The following is a 22,524-nucleotide window of genomic DNA, read 5'->3' as shown; positions in this document are numbered from 1 at the left end:
CATAATAACGTCCTACACACACAGCTGGAGAATGTGCTTGTGAGGCCATGTACACAAGAGAGTAAACATGAATCAGAAAATTCTTAACTTCATCCCAGGACCTGACCAAGGTAACGGAATTTATATACTCGTGTATATAAGTGCTACTGTTTACACACCAATCACTGACGTACTTTGAGCATCTTTCTCCATATAGTTACTAGAGGAAAAAACTACAGTCCTTGCTGGAGCAATTTACAGTTGTCTTACAATTTGTGAAAGAAAACTACGTTGTTAAGATCCTTCCTGAACCATTATCAAATTGCGAGTTTATTTCGCGCTAAAATAATTTAGTGGAGGGAGGGGGTACAAAAAATATTAGAATGGCTCACAATTTACATATTTGATTAGCAGCTATAATTTAAATGTCCTGTGCATCTCAAACTAGACGGGAGAAAGGCTGAACCTGACCGTGATGAGAAAACTCGACACAGACAGTTCTGAAGACCTTACCTTGGTGAGAAACAAGCATCTTTCTCTCCAGAAGATATTACGTGGGCGAAGCCACATGATCTCCCCTCCCAGCTAGATGATGAACCCAGAGTCAAGGTCATCGTATGATCAAGACCCGCGTCAGCTGATTTTCCCTGACGAATAAATTAACAACAACAAACCGGCTCGTGCTGCTGCCAGCGACTCCACCCATCTCTTCTGCTCGATGATATTGCCTTCCCGAAGCCACCGCCTCTTCTGTGTGCTCCGTCTCGTTTTTACTCAAAGATGGTTTAAAACAATGGCTGCTATACACACTCGCAACACACCCACAACACAACTCAGAGCTTGGGAAAATCTTACGAAATATCGCCGTCAGGTGACTGGAGATCGTAATTCATTGAATTTCAAATTTTATGCATCTTCCTTGCTTTCTTTTTTGCACAACTGAATTTGCAAGTTAGGAGCAGTTATTCTGCCTGGGCTCATTGCAAAGTTCAGCCCAAATCTAAAGTATACTAACATCCCTTGAAGAGTTATATTATTCCCTGGTACCTATTTAGTACTAGGTGAAGAGGGTCAGTACTTCAGTGTTCTTAGCTGTACACCTCTCATCGCTGGTGAGATACAGACGTCAGCACTCGTTTAATTGCGTTAGTTAGTAATATTAACTGCCAACAATCTTTAGACTGTGTTAGCCTATACTGTGGATATTTTACACCATACGTATGTATGTGTATACACTCTTCTGTATATGGGTGTCTGTATGCAGCACCATGTGCGACTACTGTTGCTATTAATGTTGCGTCTCCTCATACTCTGCTCTTTCCCTTCATAAAAGTTGTACTGTTTGTCAAGTCTGAGTTTAATAGACATATCAGTTATCCATGGCAAATGTTAACGCTCCTTCCTCGCTATCTTATTAAAACTGAAATGAGTGAGTGTGCATATGTTAGTGTATTATGTCCCATAAATACTAGACAATGTCCTACTATCTTAAATATACTTGCTCTCTCCTGAACTGTGTCCACCCTTCTTTGTATTATTGTTTTTGTGTTTTGCGTTGTTCGCCTCGTAAGATTTGTTATGTGTCGAGTCGCAAATCAGCACAGAGTGCTGTTAAATTCCTTATGTTGTTGTTGCAGTGTGTTAGCTCGAGATGTGTTGTGATTCTCACATTATGCGCGGACTGTTGTGGAACTCACGGTGATGTGTTGCACTGGTCAGACTTATGACATGTGCAGTGTACACCAGTTGCTCATAAACTTACAATGACTTAGAGTGCATTATACTTAAAGGTTACCTCGTAGCTCAAGCGGTAGTGCCCTCGGCTCACAAATGAGGAACGACTTGGGTTCGATACCGGTATGAGAGGAAACGCTGAGCATGTTTCCTTTCTCTTATTAGCGCTGTTTACCTACCGGTGAGTAGGTGATTAGGCATCAGCTGATTACTCTAGAATATAACAGCAAACCATCGTCTTAACTATAATGTGACATCCAAACCATTCTCTGTGATAAAGTATGACTGGGAAAATCATCTTCTGTAATGCGACAGGAAGAACCATCCTGCGTGATGGAGTATGACAGGAAAACAGTCAAGAGGAAAACCATACTATGTGACAAACATGACAGGAAAACCATCGTGTGTGCTGAAGCAAGACTGGAGAACCCTCTTGTTTGTTGTATGCCTGGAGTCCTAGGTCAACCAAGCTAGTTCTTAGTCTAGCCTTGTAAAATGGTATTACGGTATTGATAAGTGCAACACACAAATAAAAGTTTGTGCAAGAACGTTGCAGCTTCGAGTAACATTAAAACCTTCGAAGTTAATGAACCCTTAATGGAATACTGACGATATCATCATTGACCTACCGAAGTCTCCCAGCTCAGGTTGACGGATTTGAACACTTCGTATGAGCCCACTCCTTCGTGAGGGAATATGGCAGACAAGCATATTTAGCTTTTGTTTCCACCGTGTAAATATACAGAATCGGGTGTTGTATGATCCTTGTAGGTTTAGCGCTTTTTTGGATTATAATGATATGATTTTGGATGCAACATACTTCTGATGTATCCAATTTTGTTGAATAAAAATGATATTTCCCTTTCTTATTCCTTCCTACCCTATCTTCTTAAATGCCTTTTTCACTGACAATATTCCCTCATTTTTCCCTTTTCTATTCCTCCTTCCTTCTGAAGAGAAGGAAGGAGAAGATGGAATATATCTTATTTTTCCCATATCTCATTATATCTTCCTCATCTTATTATTCCTCATTTATCTCGGTATCCCATAAATGTGTATCCATCTCCTTTAGTATATTAACAGTATCTCCCAGTATCTCTCCTCTCCCTTACCGTATCTTCCAGTATCTCTCCCTTACCGTATCTCCCAGTATCTCTCCTTTGCCTTACCATATCTCACAGTATCTCTCCTGTACCTCATTATCTCTTCACTATGTTAGTATCTGTCCATCACCATCCGGATTCGGTCACCGCACCCCCACCCACCCCATTCAGCGGTACCCCCCCCTTCCCCACCTCCTGTAATCACGGCGCACGAGTGACCAAATTGAGGCTCGGTAGGGAACAGGTGAGAGGATAAAGGTCGGCACTATGAAGAAGGGAGGAAGAAGGAAGGGAGAGGGGAAGGGGGAAAGTCTCCCACTTCCTGTGTGGTGGGAGAGGCCGCAGATGCACCACGTGGCTTCCGGTTTGGTAAACAATAGGCCGTGGTTACGCTGTGGTCGCTGCCCAGGAAACACGCGGCTCCGGACGTTGGTGGACCTCTCCGTAAAATCCATACAGTGCACTCCTAAATTGTTAGTGCTTATGGGTCTGTGAGGATATGTTACCCCCAAAAAATGTCGTGCTGCTTTTGCTAAACTGTAAACATTACATAGGGGCTATTTTCATCTTCCTCGCTTTGTATATGTTGATCTTCAATCCCTCCGGTGCTTTATGTACCTTTACAAACTCAATGAATCCCTGTGTATATAAAAATAAGAGAAATGGCTTGATTTAAATGATGTATTGCTGACAATTGTGAAGAAACAATATAGGCTATAGAACAAGCTTTTATTATCATAAGGTTTCACGACGTATCTTTTTTTCAACAATTGAATAGGTATAAAACTGCACAGTATATCAATGCTTATTTTATATAGAAAGTGAAAGGAAAGTAAGCCGGCGAGGGTATAATTGTCTCTGACATTAAATCACAAAGTCATAAGCTCCGTGTCTCGTCCCTCTTTCACGCACAATGAACCAGCCACTGGTAATGGCTAATAAAATGGCAGCCTTCATTTGAGGATTTTCATAGGTCAGTAGATAATAATCCTAAGTCAGTCCATTGTGCTTCTGTCAATGCTGGGGAAGAGGGAATCTTTCTTTCCGAGAAGAGAAACACTAAGTCAGAATCAGGAAGCGAGTTCGCTGGATGGAAATTTTTGAATTAGAGATTTCACTTTTAAAATGACAAAAATGCTATGTTTTCATCTTTAAAAGAATTGTATATTTTTTTTTTGTAACTAGGAAAGCTATGTTATTGCTGTGAATAAAGAGAATTTGAATTTCCCATCAAAGAAATTTTTGTAGATTTCGGAAAAGGATAACATAAACATTTCTGAATTCTACGAAAAATTCGCTTTTCCTCAGATAAGTATTTCATAACCACTGAATGAAGATAGAAAACTAGTTCTTATGTACTAAGAACCTTTGCTTTTGAGTATACGAAGGACAATAAGAATTCAAAGATGTGCACCGAGGTAACATGATATACAAGAAATCATAATAAACAAAATCTCATTGAGTTTCTCTTTACAAATAAATCTTTTATTGTGAGAGTTTCGTAACAAACTTCCTTCTCTTTACCGACTATTACTGCAATCTATATTTCTATTTTCATTAAAACTTTCAAGTTTCTTAAGGTTAACTTTTACACTCGGCTCCATAATCTATTTACAGTTTGACTGCTGATTTTTTTATGTACATGACTGAACGTGTGAAGTACGACTGAGGGAATGGCTTGTAACAGTGAAGTGCAAATGGAGAACTAAGATAAAAGGAGGCACCATCTTTTCCTTCTGGTCTTAGCAAAGTCTTGCTCGTGATAAGTTTTCTGGGTGAAGAAAAACTTTATTTTTCTTATTGAAAGATGATTTCCAGAGAGAAGGTGTTATATCAATATTAGTTTTTTAGTGTCATTCCCACATCAGGACTTATTCACGATTATCCCATAAAATGAATAGGAAACTATACGACATTTCGGTTTGTCCTGGATAATTATTAAGCCGTCAGTGATTTGACAGTTTAAAGCTGATTACAATATCGTATAGTTTCATCTGATTTGATAGTTTGAGGTTTAAAACATACGTCTGGTTCAAAGATAATCAGTTAAATATGGAGAAAGCTGCACGATCCCAAAATTTTAATTAAACGTTTAACTACTAATCTTAGCGATTATTATATTTACAAAATGTGTCAATTCCCGAAGGGGTCAAAAAAATCAACGTGTGGATGGTAAAATTTTAGAGCAACAGAATTGTCACTTTTATTCTTCAAATTTTGGCCTCTCTCTGGTGATACAGTATTAGTTATACCTTAAGGCATCGTACAGGCAATGATACCTTCCATTTTTTTTCATGGAAGTCATCAGATGACCGAGGCTTTAATTCTGGAGAGAATGTGTGTAAGTGTTCACTGATGTGAGTAAACCTTAATTTGATCCTATAAAAGGTCTGTATCATTTAATTGAGCCTATTACATTTCTCCACTTCCCGGCCGCCACCCTCCGGGAGACCGTTTGTGTCGGTAAAAACCTTCATCATGCCTCAAACCTAAAATCATCTGCAATTATTTTCTGCACGCTGGTAAGTCGTTTTAACATCAATTACTTCATAAAAGTTTTCTCACCAAATGTTTTTTTTGTATGGTATCTTTAAAGCTTTCCCAGCCACACCTGCATCCACACCCCTGGTCATGCTTTCACTCGCGCCTGTACTCACATTTCTCGCTCGCCAGTGGCTACTTTATTGCCATACCTGGAGTATACCTGGAGGGGGTCAGTGCCCCCGCGGCCCGGTCAGTGACAAGCCCTCGTGGTGGATCAGGGCCTGATCAACCATGGTGTTACTGCTGGCCATGCCTATGTACCTTCAACCATATAGTCCAACCACCATCCAGTTCCCCAGTCTTCACCCAGAAACCACCCGCTCAAGTGTGCATACTACCAAGGTCCACGCCTGCCTCCACACCCACCACCCACGCCCGCACACGTAACACTAAAGTCACCGTACCTACCACCCACACTCACCACCATCGCAAACACCCACCACCCACGCTACACCCACTACCCACACGTTGCCAGCTGTCATCCTCCTTATCGACGGCCGTCCTGGCCGAGACATTACTGACAGGTGATGCGAAATCGGTCTTGTGCTTTCAGCGTGAGCTGTTATCAATGTCAACATACCGCTCATTATCAAATTAGAGTCTCTGAGCAGACATGGGGTAACGTGACCAATTGATTACCCACCAAACGACCTCATCAGAGGAAGGAGAAGTGAGGGGGAACGGAGAGGCAGAGAGGTGAGGGTTAGTGGAGGGGGATGGAAGGAGGAGGGGGAGGGCAAAGAGGGGAAGAGAGGCGGGAGATGGTAGGACGTGAGGGCTTTCTAATTGTTTAGAGCGAAAGTTTTTATTTCCTGTGTGTGTGTGTGTGTGTGTGTGTGTGTGTGTGTGTGTGTGTGTGTATGTCTGGTTGTGTGTGTCTCTGAATGCGTCTGTGTGTGCATGTAAGTGTACTCTCTTGTCAAGAATAAACCACAGACAATAGAATTTCTTGTCAACACGGTAACCTTCTTGAAGATTCGTTTGTTTGCTAATCTGTTGAGAGCCTCTTTTGATTATATATCCAGTTATTTCCATAATACAGTACAGCTGTCAGGCTGATTTTTTCTTAACCTGGAAGTTTGTGCTACGTAATTGCTTTCAATAAAATAAGTTTCTTTTAGGTGCCAAGACTGATAATCTAGTGCCACTCTCTCGCTGCCATGGTAATGCCTTTTCTAGTTTTGGTATAAGTAATTCACTTATAGAAGAGAAGGAATCCAAATATATAAATTGACAAACAGCTGCATGTAAATGGGTGATTTAGCTAAGTACTAATTCTTTCAACAAACTCCCAAGTCCTCATCGATAGCCTTCCTTATGTCCCGGTTGAATATTATTTAGTTTATAAGTGCTAGACAGAGGTTCTGTATTTATTTAGTCTTAGAAAGACATCAGCTGAAAATCAAAGATTTAGAATGTTATTTATCAAATTGCGGTAATTGATGTTGTAAATATACATTGTGGTGACAGATTAATGTTTCTCTGCTCCACATTTATCCTGTCTTTTAGTTTTCCGTTACATTATGCCTAGTGTTCTCAGACTCGATCACTCTACATATAGAGTGACCAAAGTCCCAGGACCGAAACTTTATCAAAAATAATGAATTGGTGTTTGCATTTTATGTCTTCTATCAGTAACCTGCTAAGATTCATTATGGAGTTCATATGTCTCAGGATGTTCGGGTTGCACCATCAGAGGTTCTGAGCGAAACTGATCTACTGCGGCTACAGTGGTATTCAGACATGCTTTTCTCTTAAATGTGGATGGGCAGCTTGTTTTTATTTATTTTTGCTCTGTATTTTGCAAATGTGGATAATCCGACAGCTGTTTAAACCATATAACTAAGAAGAATCTGGAATACGATACAGAGGAGGAAGCTCACGAGAGTGAAGGTGAGTGGCAGCTGCAGGTACATAGTCAAATTTTTGGATAATGTTTGCACTTGTGTCTATGTTGATAAAATTAGACACGTGTGCAACACCGTGTGGAGAAACGTTTCCTCAGTCAAGATACTTATGTGTTGTACGTGTGTCTAATTTGCCAACTTGTCGGTACTCTGACTCATTTACCTACAGCATTTTCTGTATCTGATCCTTAAAATGTCTGCTTTGCTTTTCCTTGTCTGCTGCAATTGACGCTGTGATGGCAGCTATCTTTAATTTCTGATTTATTTGGAATCCTATCAGTATCGCCATCAAGATTTTCTTACCTTAAAAAATCAATATTCAATATTTAAGTTGATTCCAATGCCTTTTGAGCAGCCATTGATTATCGACGACCACCTTGGAAGCCATCATGAATTTCCCAACCTTCTCAATATCAGCTAAGAACAATTATTGTGTGTGGGTTGGGGAATGGGAAAGGGGCTCTCTAGATAATAGGAACTACCTTGCTGCTGTCTGATATACGATGTACAACAGTGTACCGTAATGTATGAAAACAAGCTGGAAGCTTGTCCATTCTAGAATCCTTAGGAAAAGGACACAATGGTTTATTGCCATTTTTTACCTAGATACGTATATATTGGTCAATTTATAGCTCGTGGATCTACTTGTTATATATTATCTACCAATTTTACCTAGCATCGATTGGCTTAATCTATTACTGACAAGCTTCATTGATTCTTGGCCTCCAGAGCCTGATAACACTGCACGTCAGATTGTTTATGGTATTTGCCTCTGTCACATCGTCATCTCACCATTCCTCTTATTTATCATCCTAAGACTGAAGAAAAAGTATCCTAACGCCCTTGTGGCTCATCTGCGTCTTTAGCTGGCGTGTACGCCCCCCGAACTCCTCCCTCCCCTCTCACATTGAAAGTTTTTTGCCCCTATCAACGCTATTTAATTTTCTGGCTATTTTCTTTCCTCCTGGTCTTTCTTTACGTGATGCTGGTGTGAGGTCGTTAATTCCCATCAGTGTGTCTTACAGATCTATTTGCAGTTGCGGGAGTCGAAACTCTGACCCTGTCCCTACCTACGCTGTGAGTTGGGGAAGGAGGGAGAGAAAACACTTAAATCTTCTCTGTTTATGTTTAAATGCGAATGTCATGGAAAAAAAGCCAAGATAGCCTTGATTCGTCTCGTGTTCTTCACGCACCAGGTAAGATGGACGGGTGTTATCATCTAAATTGTTTTAATAACCTGTTACTCTTGTTATTGTGTTTCGGTCTACCTGCTTGTGCCAATCCTGCTGGATTCTGGCATAGAGAATGCATGCGCATTTCTGCTTTTTTTTTTCAATTGAAATATAACAGCTGTTTCAAAGTTCTTTAAATGCGTAGTTATTAGTTTTAAATGGGTGTATTAATCCAACCGTAACTCTCAATTTGCTCGCGCCGACGACTGAACAGGCAGCCACAGCGTATATTGGCTAACAGCTAATTGCTCGAAATCTCATGTGTGTTTGTAACTCGCTAGCAGATCTCAGGTGAGGCAGATGGTTGCTTCACGGCTCAGGGTAAGTAGATCCATGCATTTATAACTCAGGAAAGGCAGATACCTAATTTCTTTTGTTAGATTAGGCAGATACCTGCTGTCGTAGCTCAAAGCGTTTAATGTGATGATCCTGGACAATGTGCTAATGTGCGTATTAGAGGAGAGTAACTAATTTACTGCATCATTATTTTTTTCCTCTTTTTAGTGATGCGTCAGCTGAGTTACCCCCCAGTTCATGAGGTGGCGTTTCAGGTTCAAGTTGAACACACGTCGTTAGTATCATTCGTTCTCCATGGAAAGGATTCATCCTTCTCCTCCCTCGAGGCAAATTGCATGGAAGGCTCCACCCTGTTATGATGTAATGTAAAGTATTCCCCTTTGCCATACGTATCTTTCGTCTCCCACCAGATTGTGAAAATTTCCACAAATTCATCTATCGTATATAACTGACATTAAGTTAAAAGTAGCGACCTCAAAGAGCAGCTACTAGAGATATCTCGGTTTTGGTTACTTGCTTTTGTTAATGCAGAGTATATCGAGACAGAACATAAGAACTGGTGGAAAAAAATATTAAGCTAAGTGATAATAACAAGTTCAGTTGTAATTAAATGTTAGTGTTGAATATACCAAGACATCGGCGCGTCTGTCGATTAAGTCAAACGTATTATTTATCTGATAAATATATAATTTTTTAACTAATAAATACATTAAATAATATATATATATATATATATATACATATATATATATATATATATATATATATATATATATATATATATATATATATATATATATATATATATATATATATATATAGTGATTATGTGTGAGTGAGGTGAAAGTGTTGAATGATGAAAGTATTTTCTTTTTGGGTCATCCTGCCTCGGTGGGAGACGGCCGACTTGTTGGGGGTATATATATATATATATATATATATATATATATATATATATATATATATATATATATATATATATATATACATACACACACAATATTCTTAATATATTTTAAAGTGGCATTAGCCTACTTAGCAAACAGCTCGACTTTCTCAGGCGGATATAAATTCATTGAGCTGGAGCAACCAAGTGATGCCCCGCTGAGTTCTAGACTAAACAACCTCGTATAATCTGGTCCTGTCTTAGTTATTACGTCTCCACCACTTCTCCCTCTTTTAAAATGTGTGTCTGCTTTCCTGTGTTGTCTTGGTGATGATGATTTCACCTCTTTGTTTGGTTTTTGTATGTATTTTTCCGTCTCCTCGTCCTGCCTTAGTATTTGTTTGTCTTATCTTAGTACATGTCTTCATCTTCTAGTCCTGTCTCCACCTTGTCCCGTTTAAGTATCTCTACAGGTACTTTCCCTGTCTGAACTGACACGGCTACACCACAGGATGCTCAAATTCTAACATAACAATTCAAGGAAATCCAGTGTGAACACATCTAAAAAACTAGATTTTTGTAACGCCTCAAAGCATATATAATCCCCCTTTGTTGCTGTTATTGAATGCTATTATTGATATTTTTATGTAATTAACAGTTCCTTTTACACGTGAGGAATGTAGCACAAAAAAAGAAATGTAGAAAATAAAAAATCTAAGTCTTCCTCATACGTATGTAACAAAATCAGAAGATAGAGAGATGTGATTATTCGTCTGGAACCTGTGACCGACGCGAATGTGATTATGGGTAATTTTCCTCAATGGAACAGATACCTGGCTTGAACAGCTGACTGAACAGAATAGCGGACTAGTTTTAACAGCTGGCTGGATGGATCAGCTGACTGGGTGGAACAGCTGATGAAATACTGACTGGACGGGGGAAAAATGAATGGCTGAAACTGATGACTGAGTGAAACAGCTGACTGGACAGGTCAGCTGACTGGACAGGTCAGCTGACTGGACAGGTCAGCTGACTGGACAGGTCAGCTGACTGGACAGGTCAGTTGACTGGACATGTCAGCTGACTGGACAGATCAGCTCGCTTTGGCAGAACTGTTGAACATTCGCTTCTCGCGAGTGCCCTGATGGTTGATCCAAGGAATTTGAACTATCCTCTCCAACCTTTTATCAAAACTGATTACTTGCCATTCCCCAGGTGCTGTAAGACACCAACGGATGTAACGCTTGTATAATAATATAATTAATATAATAAGAATGACTACAATGATTATTATAATGAGTAGTGACGCCGGTGAAGGGCTCTTGATTCACAGGGCTCTGTCTTGACTTCTCTGGACAGAACTTCGTTCCTTCCCATTCTCTACGTGGTGAATGACCCCTGCGGGCTTAACGCTTCCTCATGAGTGTAATGATGAAATAATTCTTCACATTCTATGTTGCAAGATGATTTTAGAAGCGCTGACCTTAATTAAATTGTTTAACAATTAAAGTGCAAGTAAGTGGCTTTACTGTTAAGTTGCAAGTAAGTGGGTTTTGAGTAGCGACCTACTTGCGTAACTAGCTCAGACACTGACATTGTAAGTCATTTATTTAACGGCTTACTTATCTCACAGGAGCTTTGTCAAGTACCACTACTCCTGCAAGCATGTATGTGTATGTATGTATGTATTCAGAAAAATGCTATTACTAAATGTTGGTCCTCGACCGAAGAAACTCATTCGGATTGGGTTAGGTTGAATTAGGTTGGATTTGGTTTAGTTATGTTACGTTATTCTAGGTTAGGTTTATAAACACTGTTTTATCTCTAAATTCGAGGCAAAATAATTGTGCTATATTAACTCTTTATTAAAAAAAAACACTTTTTATAACAAATTGCACAAGGAATTAATATTTCTGAGGTGCTGCGTAAACTATATCTCATCTCCGAAATCTGTTAAAAACTACATTAGATTACTCCAGAAAATCCATTTCTCCTGTGAATAGGCTAGGCCACTCAGAGAGATGGTAATTCCAGCTCTTCTTGGAACGTAGCTTGTGAAGTTTCCGTTGCTGGTAAACTAGAGAACGATACTTGACGATATCCTCATTGCCTACCGGAGTCTCCCAGCTCAGTCTTACAAATGCCAATACTATGTATGAAATCCATCTTGTGTGATGGATTTCGCTTTCACATGTAACTATCGTAGAGAATAGGATACCAGCACGCTGCCCATGTATCGAATTTTGCTACCAAAAAAGCTGCTTTGTGATCAGGTCTGTGAAGAGTTGCCAGCAGCAAGTTCACTGTAGGATCTACCGACTCTTCCACCCTGAAATTTTACCTTCAGCAGGTGATAAAATCTTTCAGTATTTACGACCCTCGTAACCCCAGGCTTTGCGGCTGTGGTGGTAAAACTGTCACTGACAATGCGGAGATTCACTTCGACTCCCTTTTTTAAATTTGCTGATGGAGATTTAACTCTTTGGCTTCTCCATTTAAGTATCTTGTTAAGTAGTAATTAGATGGGTAGATACACCGTGTAGGAGCAAGGGGTATACTTTTGTTTGCGTAGTTGTTTTACGTAATTTTTTTGTACTTGGTGCGCTCGCTGCATTAACCAGTAATTTATTTTTTATTGAACGATCGCTATGAAGTATTTATATGTCTGATAACTTTATTCTTATACGTAATTTATTTTGTTTGAATTTTCTAAAACCTGATTGTTTATTATTAATTATTTGCGATACAGTCGCTTTACGGTAATGTTTAAGTAAATTTTGGACTAATTATTTAACATCTAAATTATAGTTTACGTTGTTTTTTTTTATGGTGTTTCTTGTTCAGTTCCTCGAAACCGGCCAGACAAATGTTTGTATGTACAAGGAGATAATCATAAAACAGCTGTTTTCTTAATTAATAGACTTTTGTGCAAACACCTACCTGTTGCAACTCTTGCGTAGCTCCTAACGAAACATGGAAGTGCGAAAGGCTTAGAGCAAGTGGTTTTCCATCTGAACTAGCCAAGGAGGCGAACCCATACTGTTTTGGCCCGACTCATAGTGAGAGAAAACGCGTGATGCTTTAGACCACTAAACCACACAATGCTTAATAATGGTGCATCCAGCCACGCTAGATGTTGTACCCAACATCGAAGGACATACGGTAGTGTGGCCCTCCTCATGGCGGGACAAAGCAGCATGGGTTCAACTCCTTGGTTATATATATATTTATATATATATATATATAGATATATATATATATATATATATATATATATATATATATATATATATAATGTGTGTGTGTGTGTGTGTGTGTATGTGTGTGTGTGTGTGTGTGTGTGTGTGTATGTGTGTATGTGTTTGTGTGTGTGTGTGTGTGTGTGTGCGCGCGCAGAACAACCACTACGTAAAAATTTTGAAATTCCAAGCACTTTCGTAACTTCTCAAATAATATGAGAAGTCACGAAAGCGCTTGGAATTTCACTATTTTTTCACAGTGGTTGTCCTGCATATTGTGATATCACCTGTTTACTGTGCTCTTATTGTGTGTATGTATGTATGTATATATATATATATATATATATATATATATATATATATATATATATATATATATATATATATATATATATATATATATATATATATATATATATATAATAACGAGAATTAGTAATGCTAGTGAATGAGCTTGATACAAAGTTTAATGAGTGGAATGAGAAGACAATCATTGAGTGACGTTCAGGGAAGGAATCACGATGGCTCAAGGTGCTGTTCGTGTGGACAATGCATCACACATAAAACTTAAGATGGCAAACACGTTCTAGGTTACCTGCGTAATCCTGACTCTCAGGAAAAAATAGCCCAGTCGCTGTCTATGACGTCTTACCAGGAATACGTCTTCTGAGAATATTTTATCACCTTCACTCACTGTTTTCCCCCTATAATTTTTCCACTCTCTTTTGTCCCCTTTGCCTTTATACAAAGGAACTATGCATGCTCTCTGCCAATCCCTAGGTACCTTACCCTCTTCCATACATTTATTAAATAATTGCACCAACCACTCCAAAACTATATCCCCACCTGCTTTTAACATTTCTATCTTTATCCCATCAATCCCGGCTGCCTTACCCCCTTTCATTTTACCTACCGCCTCACGAACTTCCCCCACACTCACAACTGGCTCTTCCTCACTCCTACAAGATGTTATTCCTCCTTGCCCTATACACGAAATCACAGCTTCCCTATCTTCATCAACATTTAACAATTCCTCAAAATATTCCCTCCATCTTCCCAATACCTCTAACTCTCCATTTAATAACTCTCCTCTCCTATATATATATATATATATATATATATATATATATATATATATATATATATATATATATATATATATATATATATATATATAATAACGAGAATTAGTAATGCTAGTGAATGAGCTTGATACAAAGTTTAATGAGTGGAATGAGAAGACAATCATTGAGTGACGTTCAGGGAAGGAATCACGATGGCTCAAGGTGCTGTTCGTGTGGACAATGCATCACACATAAAACTTAAGATGGCAAACACGTTCTAGGTTACCTGCGTAATCCTGACTCTCAGGAAAAAATAGCCCAGTCGCTGTCTATGACGTCTTACCAGGAATACGTCTTCTGAGAATATTTTATCACCTTCACTCACTGTTTTCTCGCTAGATTAAACAGTGGATAGCGAATTCGCAGAGAAATGCGTCGCACTAAAGGCCTAGAATTTCTGTGATTGCAGAAGCATCAGTCTGAACTGGAAGTTTTTGTGGCCACAGACAACACTCAGCCCTGACAGTTATAAATCAGTAAGCAGAGGCGGCAGCTTCTTAGCTACAGAAACATCAATCAGACCTGTCATTTTCTGTGACCACACAAACGTAGATTAGGCATGACAGTTTCTGTAACAGCAAACAACAGTCCATAAACACCAGTCAGCCCCTTTCAGTACCTATGGTCAAACAAAATCAGTTAGATCTGCTAGTTTCTGTGGTCACACAAACTTCAATCAAACCTGGTGATTCCTAATTCCCATTTTTCAGGCGCTTTATGACTCTCGTAAACTTTCCCGTGAATATAATCATCATCATCACCTTTCTCCTTATTCTTATCATCATTGTACTGAAGCTACATTGTACTTATTTTAGAAGATAGCAAGTATCACGACTAACGTCGCTCTAGACGAGATAAGATACACTCTGGTATGATCCCATTTTCTTCAATTTTCTGTTGTAGGATTGAATATACGATAAATCTGAAGTGAATTGGAAGGTATCACTGAAGATACATCCTGAAGAATACCTAGTCACAGCAGTTAACATTTTTTATTTACTGTATATGTTAACGCTAACTTCTTTGCCTTTGCGATTCAAGTTAGGGCAGGTGAAGCAATGTTAGTCCAAGTAAAGTTAGGTTTAGGTTAGGTAACTTTAGATTAACGTCAGTTAACCTATTCCACTTATTTTGAAAACCCACTTACTTTAAAAAGTTACTTTAAGAAAGTCTTTCTGCTACTTAACCTACAACGAAGTTCAGAACATCAACTATAATCCATTACCGCAGTCAAAATTAACATACTATTCGGTTTTAAGCTTTGTTGTGGGAATTCTCGTATCCAGTGGATTGTGCAAGGTAGACTCCCTCAAAAAGTTACCCAAACTAACCTAACCTCGATTCTGAGGTAAACTGAAGGTTATGTTAGATGCAGTTAGGTTTGTATTTTCGCATTGGAAATCAAAAAAATTCACAGTCTGTACTGCGCAACTCTTAATAATGGAAAGCTTGAATGATAAAATATAGAACTCCAAAACTCAATATTAACTTGCTTAGCGAATTATATTGTTATAAATTATTATAATATTGAAAATGGAAATGCCTATAACAGATGCAATTGTGTCGATAGTGATATAGAAGACAGTACTAGTAATGAAGAAAGAGACTGGATGCAGTAAAAGTTTTTGCTGGAGCAACGTCTAATCAAAGCTTCTTCTGTAGCATGTCTTTGCTGTCCTGTTAATGAAGATATTCGTTCAAAGATGCTGATATTAAAGGTACCTGGACTAGCCTTTGCCCCAATATTAGTGAGTCGAGTAGTAGTTACAACGAGCGCCTCTTCTCAGAGAAATGGAGAGTCTGGTCCCCAGGACTCCGTCATCCGTGGCCAACTACCCATGGCCTTTCATTCGCGTCCTCTGGCCCGTGGCCACCATCAGTTTCACTGCTTTCTGGGCTTTCCGGCACGGCATTTGATTTACTACTGTTGTCGAATACCAATGCCTCCATTGTGAAGTCAATAATATCAAGCTTAAGAACAAACACACACGGACAAAAACACACGAGACAATGGTTCATGGGTCAAGAAGTCGTGGAGAGAGTGACCCTAAAGTGACAATGTAGTAGGCTACAGCCGCTGATCCAGATGATTGGTTTATTAGGTTTGCAGCTTATCAACTACACTAGTGTCATTAACGATGCATGTCACCTCTACTTCACCAATAATAGATAATACTTTAATCACTGAAAAAGAGATGAAAGTATACTCTCTGCGAGTATACGCTGAGAGATGCCTGTTGGCGTACACACACACTGAGAAACACCTCTCGGATCTCAAATTTGATGCGTATTCGCCGAGAGATCCATTTATTGGTGCATATACACTCAGTAATACACATTTCGGTGTATATGATACCCTTGCATTGATCTTTATCCAGCTTCACATACGAGTGACGGTACACTGCATAAATTATACAGTATCATTCAGCCATGGGAAGGCAATTCAGTATTCAGTAAGTATTGATTCTTTATTTTGATCATGATTCCGTACTCAAACGATGTTGATTCTGTACCCTAGTGATAATGCAGTACCAAAATAATGATAATTCTACTCATGAAATGACCCTTCAATAAGCAAGAAGTGATCTTTCTGTTCTCAAGAAAGTGGTATTTTTAGACTCCCCCCCCCCACAATCTACTTTTTTTACGGTCCTCTTAGTCCATTCCTCAATCTATATAACTTTGCACTTGCTGGGGTTAAATTTTAGTAGCCACTTGTCAGACCGGATCTGCAGTCTGTCCAGGTTCTCTAGCAGTCTGTCCAGGTCCTCTAGCAGTCTGTCCAGGTCCTCTAGCAGTCTGTCCAGGTCCTAACCTCTTCTTATTATCCTTATTAATTTCGCATCATCTGCAAACAGTAATACCTCTCGTTTACGTCATGTTAGTTACGTACACAAGAAAATGTGTGTTGTGTGGTGTGTGTATGTATATGTATGTGTGTTGTGTGAATGTGTTTTGTGTGTTGTGGAAGTGTGTTGTGTGTGTGTGTTGTGTGTGTGTGTTGTGTGTGTGTTGTGTGTGTGTTGTGTGTGTGTTGTGTGTGTGTGTGTGTTGTGTGTGTGTGTGTTGTGTGTGTGTGTTGTGTTGTGTGTGTGTGTGTGTGTGTGTGTTCGTTGTGTGTGTGGGGGGGTATAAGACAGAAGACCTGATGCACTATGCAGACTACGGACACAAAAGGCTACAAACCTCAAACAAATGAAAGGCCCTAAGGGTAAGCATAAGCCAAGCATATCACCAGAGTGCCCATTAGTTGAATAAGCAATGCAGCGAACGCACGCTTGACAAACTTGAGACCAGCCATCAGAGATGTTTCAACAAATAGGTTTCCAATACCCGGTGTGGAGCCCCAACCTGAGGAAGCATATTAGAAACTAGAGGAAGTTAGAAAATTCGCTACGAGACGAAGAGAACTAAATTTTAAATTAGAGCAAGAGAGAAGAACCAGTAGAAACAATACATTGTTCAGGGGTACTAAGAGGTCTCGATACTACAATCTGTTTGAAATAAGGGATCCGGGACTAAGGAAAATATATGGAAGTTGAGGACTTAGGTCACGGGGATGTCAGAAAGTGCTTCTTCAGTCTAAGCCTTTGGGGATGTGAATTAAGGTGAATAAGAAAGTTCTGAAAGAAGAAGAATCCATTTACGTGAATGTTTTAAGAGATGGTATGGTGGCGCCCTTAAGGCCTGGCATAGTGTTATTTTTTTGTCACAGGGAGAGAGCAGAGGCTAGAAACCATGATTTGACCCCCGTAACCACTATTAGGTGAGCACAACTAACACACAAACACACACACACACACACACACACACACACACACACACACACACACACACACACACACACACACACACACACACACAGATGGACAGAGAAAGTTCCAGAGATGGGACACAGCAACAAGGGGACACAGTTGGAAGTTGAAGACAAAGACGAATCACAGGGATGTTAGGAAGTATTTCTTCAGCCACAGAGTAGTCAGGAAGTGGAATAGTTTGGGAAGCGATGTAGCGGAGGCAGGATCCATACATAGCTTTAAGCAGAGGTATGATAAAGCTCACGGTTCAGGGAGAGTGACCTAGTAGCGACCAGTGAAGAGGCGGGGCCAGGAGCTATGACTCGACCCCTTCAACCACAACTAGGTGAGTACACATTTGTGAAGAATTTACAAACTAAAAAACAAGGAGACACAATACCGTGAGTGGTACAATACACACATAACCCACACATACGAGAGAGAGAAGCTCATGACCGCTTGGTCCTCTCATAGTCCCGTCTATGTCAACCGCGCCTACATATACTGGCTCCCTCACGTTTGTTATTCAATGGTTATAATCATAACCATAATTTTTAAAGGGGCGGACCGGTAAGGAAGCGGTAGGCCTCGGTCAGATGACCAAAATCTTCGGCTGTGGGTCATGATATGACTATGACCCGCGTCACGAAACACTTGTCCTGTTTCCTGACACACATTACCAGTCATCTGTGTGTCAGTGTGACTTTGTAAATGGTCCAGGTCGGACAGAAACGTCATCGTCATAAGCATCTCTGACCTATGTGCGGGTTATTTGTGTATTTATATACAGTACTAATATAGATGGAGTGATATCAAACAAACTAGAAAGAAACAGCGTTATAGTTGTGAAAAGAACTGTAATAGTCGGTCTTACCGACACTAAACTACAAAAAATATTTTAAATGAGGTATTCTAGGGAAAAGTACTCAGTGTTGAGAAGAGACAGAGTACGTAAGGAAGGAGGAGGACTAACAATATGGGTTAAAGAAACTGAACAAATTCAAGAAACTGAATTAAATTCTGGTTATAAAATTCCCAAATACAGTCACGGTACTGTGCCCTTTTGTTATTTAAAGATAAGATAACTGCGTGTAAGATTATAACAGGACATAAAAGAATGGTTAAAGATTTCTCAGTACCGAAAACAGAGATAATTCAGCTCTGTAGTACACACACACACACACACACACACACACACACACACACGCACACGCACACGCACACACACACACACACACACACACACACACACACACACACACACACACACACGCACACACAGGCACATCTGAAGCGCACATCAACAAAAAATAACTGCTGCAGCATATGGGCGCCTAGCAAACCTCAGAACAGCATTCTGACATCTTAATAAGGAATCGTTCAGGACCCTGTACACTGTGTACGTTAGGCCCATATTGGAGTATGCGGCACCAGTTTGGAACCCACACCTAGCCAAGCATGTAAAGAAACTAGAGAAAGTGCAAAGGTTTGCAACAAGACTAGTCCCAGAGCTAAGAGGTATGTCCTACGAGGAGAGGTTAAGGGAAATCAACCTGACGACACTGGAGGACAGGAGAGATAGGGGGGACATGATAACGACATACAAAGAGGAATTGACAAGGTGGACAAAGACAGAATGTTCCAGAGATTGGACAAAGTAACAAGGGGACACAGTTGGAAGTTGAAGACACAGATGAATCACAGGTATGTTAGGAAGTATTTCTTCAGCCACAGAGTAGTCAGTAAGTGGAATAGTTTGGGAAGCGATGTAGTGGAGGCAGGATCCATACATAGCTTTAAGCAGAGGTATGATAAAGCTCACGGTTCAGGGAGAGTGACCTAGTAGCGATCAGTGAAGAGGCGGGGCCAGGAGCTCGGACTCGACCCCCGCAACCTCAACTAGGCGAGTACAACTAGGTGAGTACACACAGATACACACACACAGACACATACAGACACACACACATACAGACACACACACACACACACACACACACACACACACACACACACACACACACACACACACACACACACACACACACACTCACACAGACACAAACACAGACACAAACACATACACACAGACACATACAGACACACACAGACACACACACATACAGACACACACACATACAGACACACACACACACAGACACACACACACACACACACACACACACACACACACACACACACACACACACACACACACACACACACACACACACAAGGACGCACAAACATACCCACTTCAATGACCAGACACCTTCCGACCTTTTAATAACCAGCTTCCAACAGTATTTTAAATCCCTTGAACAGGATGTGACCTCGAAGTATCACTGCTGTCTCTTACAACCACAAGTATAACTTCTACTAAAGTAATAATCACCTATCATAACTTAGTTTACACACGCGTCTATAACCACAATGAATAACTAACATGAACTTAATCTTGATTACTCTCCAACGCTAACGCAAACCACGCTCAAATCACCAACTACAGCCACGCTCATATTAACAGCTACAAATACGCTCATGTCGCCAGGTAGAATCACGTTGACTTCCTTTACTGTCACTCTCCCATTTCCAACTATAACTCTCCCATCATCGACTAAAGATATTCACACAACTACAGTCTCACTCAGGTTAAACTCCATTAACAGCTCTAATAGTGGAAAATCCTCTGAAGTGAGACTGAAGAGTGTCAAGCTCTCATCGTGACAGCATCAAAATAAAGACCTCAAACACACCCCTTTTTTTTTTAAAGGCAAACACACGAAGAAGCAACTTTTTCTTTAAAAAGTGGAGTACAGTATGCAATTGACAATGGAGTAATTAAACATGTATAAACTACTGTGTAACAATAATTTCTTTGGTATGGGGATTAAACAACCAGTTTAACCCCCAAGAGCAGCGCCATCTATAACCTTACGAAAACAACGGCATTTTTTCACTTCAAGAACAAAGGCGATTTTAGCCTCAAGAACAAGGGCGACTTTAGTCTCAAGAACAAAGGTGCCTCTACCTTCAAAAAGAACGCCTTTAATCTCAAGAATAGCGGCTTAATTAACCTCAAGAGCAGCTGCGTTTTTGATTCTGAAGATCAATACTTTTAACTACAAGAAACTGTGCCTATAGTTGCTTAAAACCCCTTTAACTTAAAATTAAATACCTTTACCTTAAATAACAGCACCTTCAATCACAAGAGCAAAAGCGTCCTTAGCCTCAAAAGAAAGCTGCTTTTAAAATAAAAAACAGAGGCGCTATAGCCTAAAGAACAAAGGCATTGTAAACAGCAACGACCTGTGCTAGTAACTTGTATATCTCTTCTTATGAATAAACATTAAAAACAGATTCCCGGCAACATTTTTTTTCTTTCCAGATGCGGTTCGCTAAAAAAACACATCATATATATTAAATATTTTGCCAGTCAAGTTATTTTAAAAAAAATATTTCTGCGACTTGTCTATAACAAAGCTCGTAACATCAATTATAACCCATTACCGCAGTCAAAATTCACATGCTATTTTGAGTTGCTTGTAAAGATGTAAAAACGTCACTTAAATTATGTTTTTCGGTCTTGCTAGAGCGAGGGAAGTCGTTTTTCTTATCAAGTCTGCAACCGAGTCTTTAATGGCGGCACAACTAAGATCATATCTGCTACCACAACATGTCAATAACAACGATGGCATTCTGTCTGTTAATCCCACAGACGAGGTGTAACCTAGACAACAGCCACATCTATTATTTTGGGAAACAACCATTTCCGCACAACCACGCCAACAACAGCAACAACAACGTTTATACACACGCCCAGAACATACACGCTACCCCACACACACGCACTACCACACACACACTACCACACACACACACTACCCTTCCCCCCCACACACTACCCTACCCCCCACACATACACCACATGCACACGCCCACAATGTCAAACCGCTGCCAGTCGGGGACACAAGCCCACAGTCTACGTCATGTACCACAACGTCCAGCCCTGCTAATACTTCTTGACAACCCCATTCTTCGAGACTGACAAACACGTGTACCAATGAAAGCAGAAACCGCAACAGCAGCTATTCCAGCACCCACGACAGCAGACTTACCCACAGCCACGCCCACAATCACGCCCACAGGCTCACCCACAGATTCGACCACAACTTTGCTCTCCAATCCTCTTCCAAACATCTTACCCGGATGTATCAAGGCCCCCCCCCTCTCCCACCTCTCTTGTGGATAAATACCCCGTCTCTTCCTACTCCCCCCAACTGCTCTGCCTACTCCCCTTCCCCCTCTTACCACACATCTAACCCCTCCCTTCCTCCCTCTTCCTTCTTGCCACACATCCCTCCCTTTCCCCGGGCCTCCCCCTCCCTCCAAGCAGCCTAAGGGAGACACCGAAGAAGGAGCACAACACCTTGTTCACCCAGGAGGGGGTAAGTCAAACCCCTCCCCAACATCTCTCTCCTCCCACTCCACCCAAACAACACACTAATATCTCCATCCCAACCACACTTCCCACCCTGAAGTCTAGTTCGATTTGAGCTCGAGGCAGGAGTAATGTGCTGAATAGGTAGTTTCAGTGTGTGGTAGTGGTGGTTTGAGTGTGTGTACTCACCTATTTGTACTCACCTATTTGTGATTGCAGGGGTCGAGTCACAGCTCCTGGCCCC

Source organism: Cherax quadricarinatus, chromosome 53, assembly GCF_038502225.1.
Source record: "Cherax quadricarinatus isolate ZL_2023a chromosome 53, ASM3850222v1, whole genome shotgun sequence".
Taxonomy (NCBI): domain Eukaryota; kingdom Metazoa; phylum Arthropoda; class Malacostraca; order Decapoda; family Parastacidae; genus Cherax; species Cherax quadricarinatus.
The sequence above is the reverse complement of the archived record's forward strand: the minus strand, read 5'-3'. Positions refer to the sequence as shown.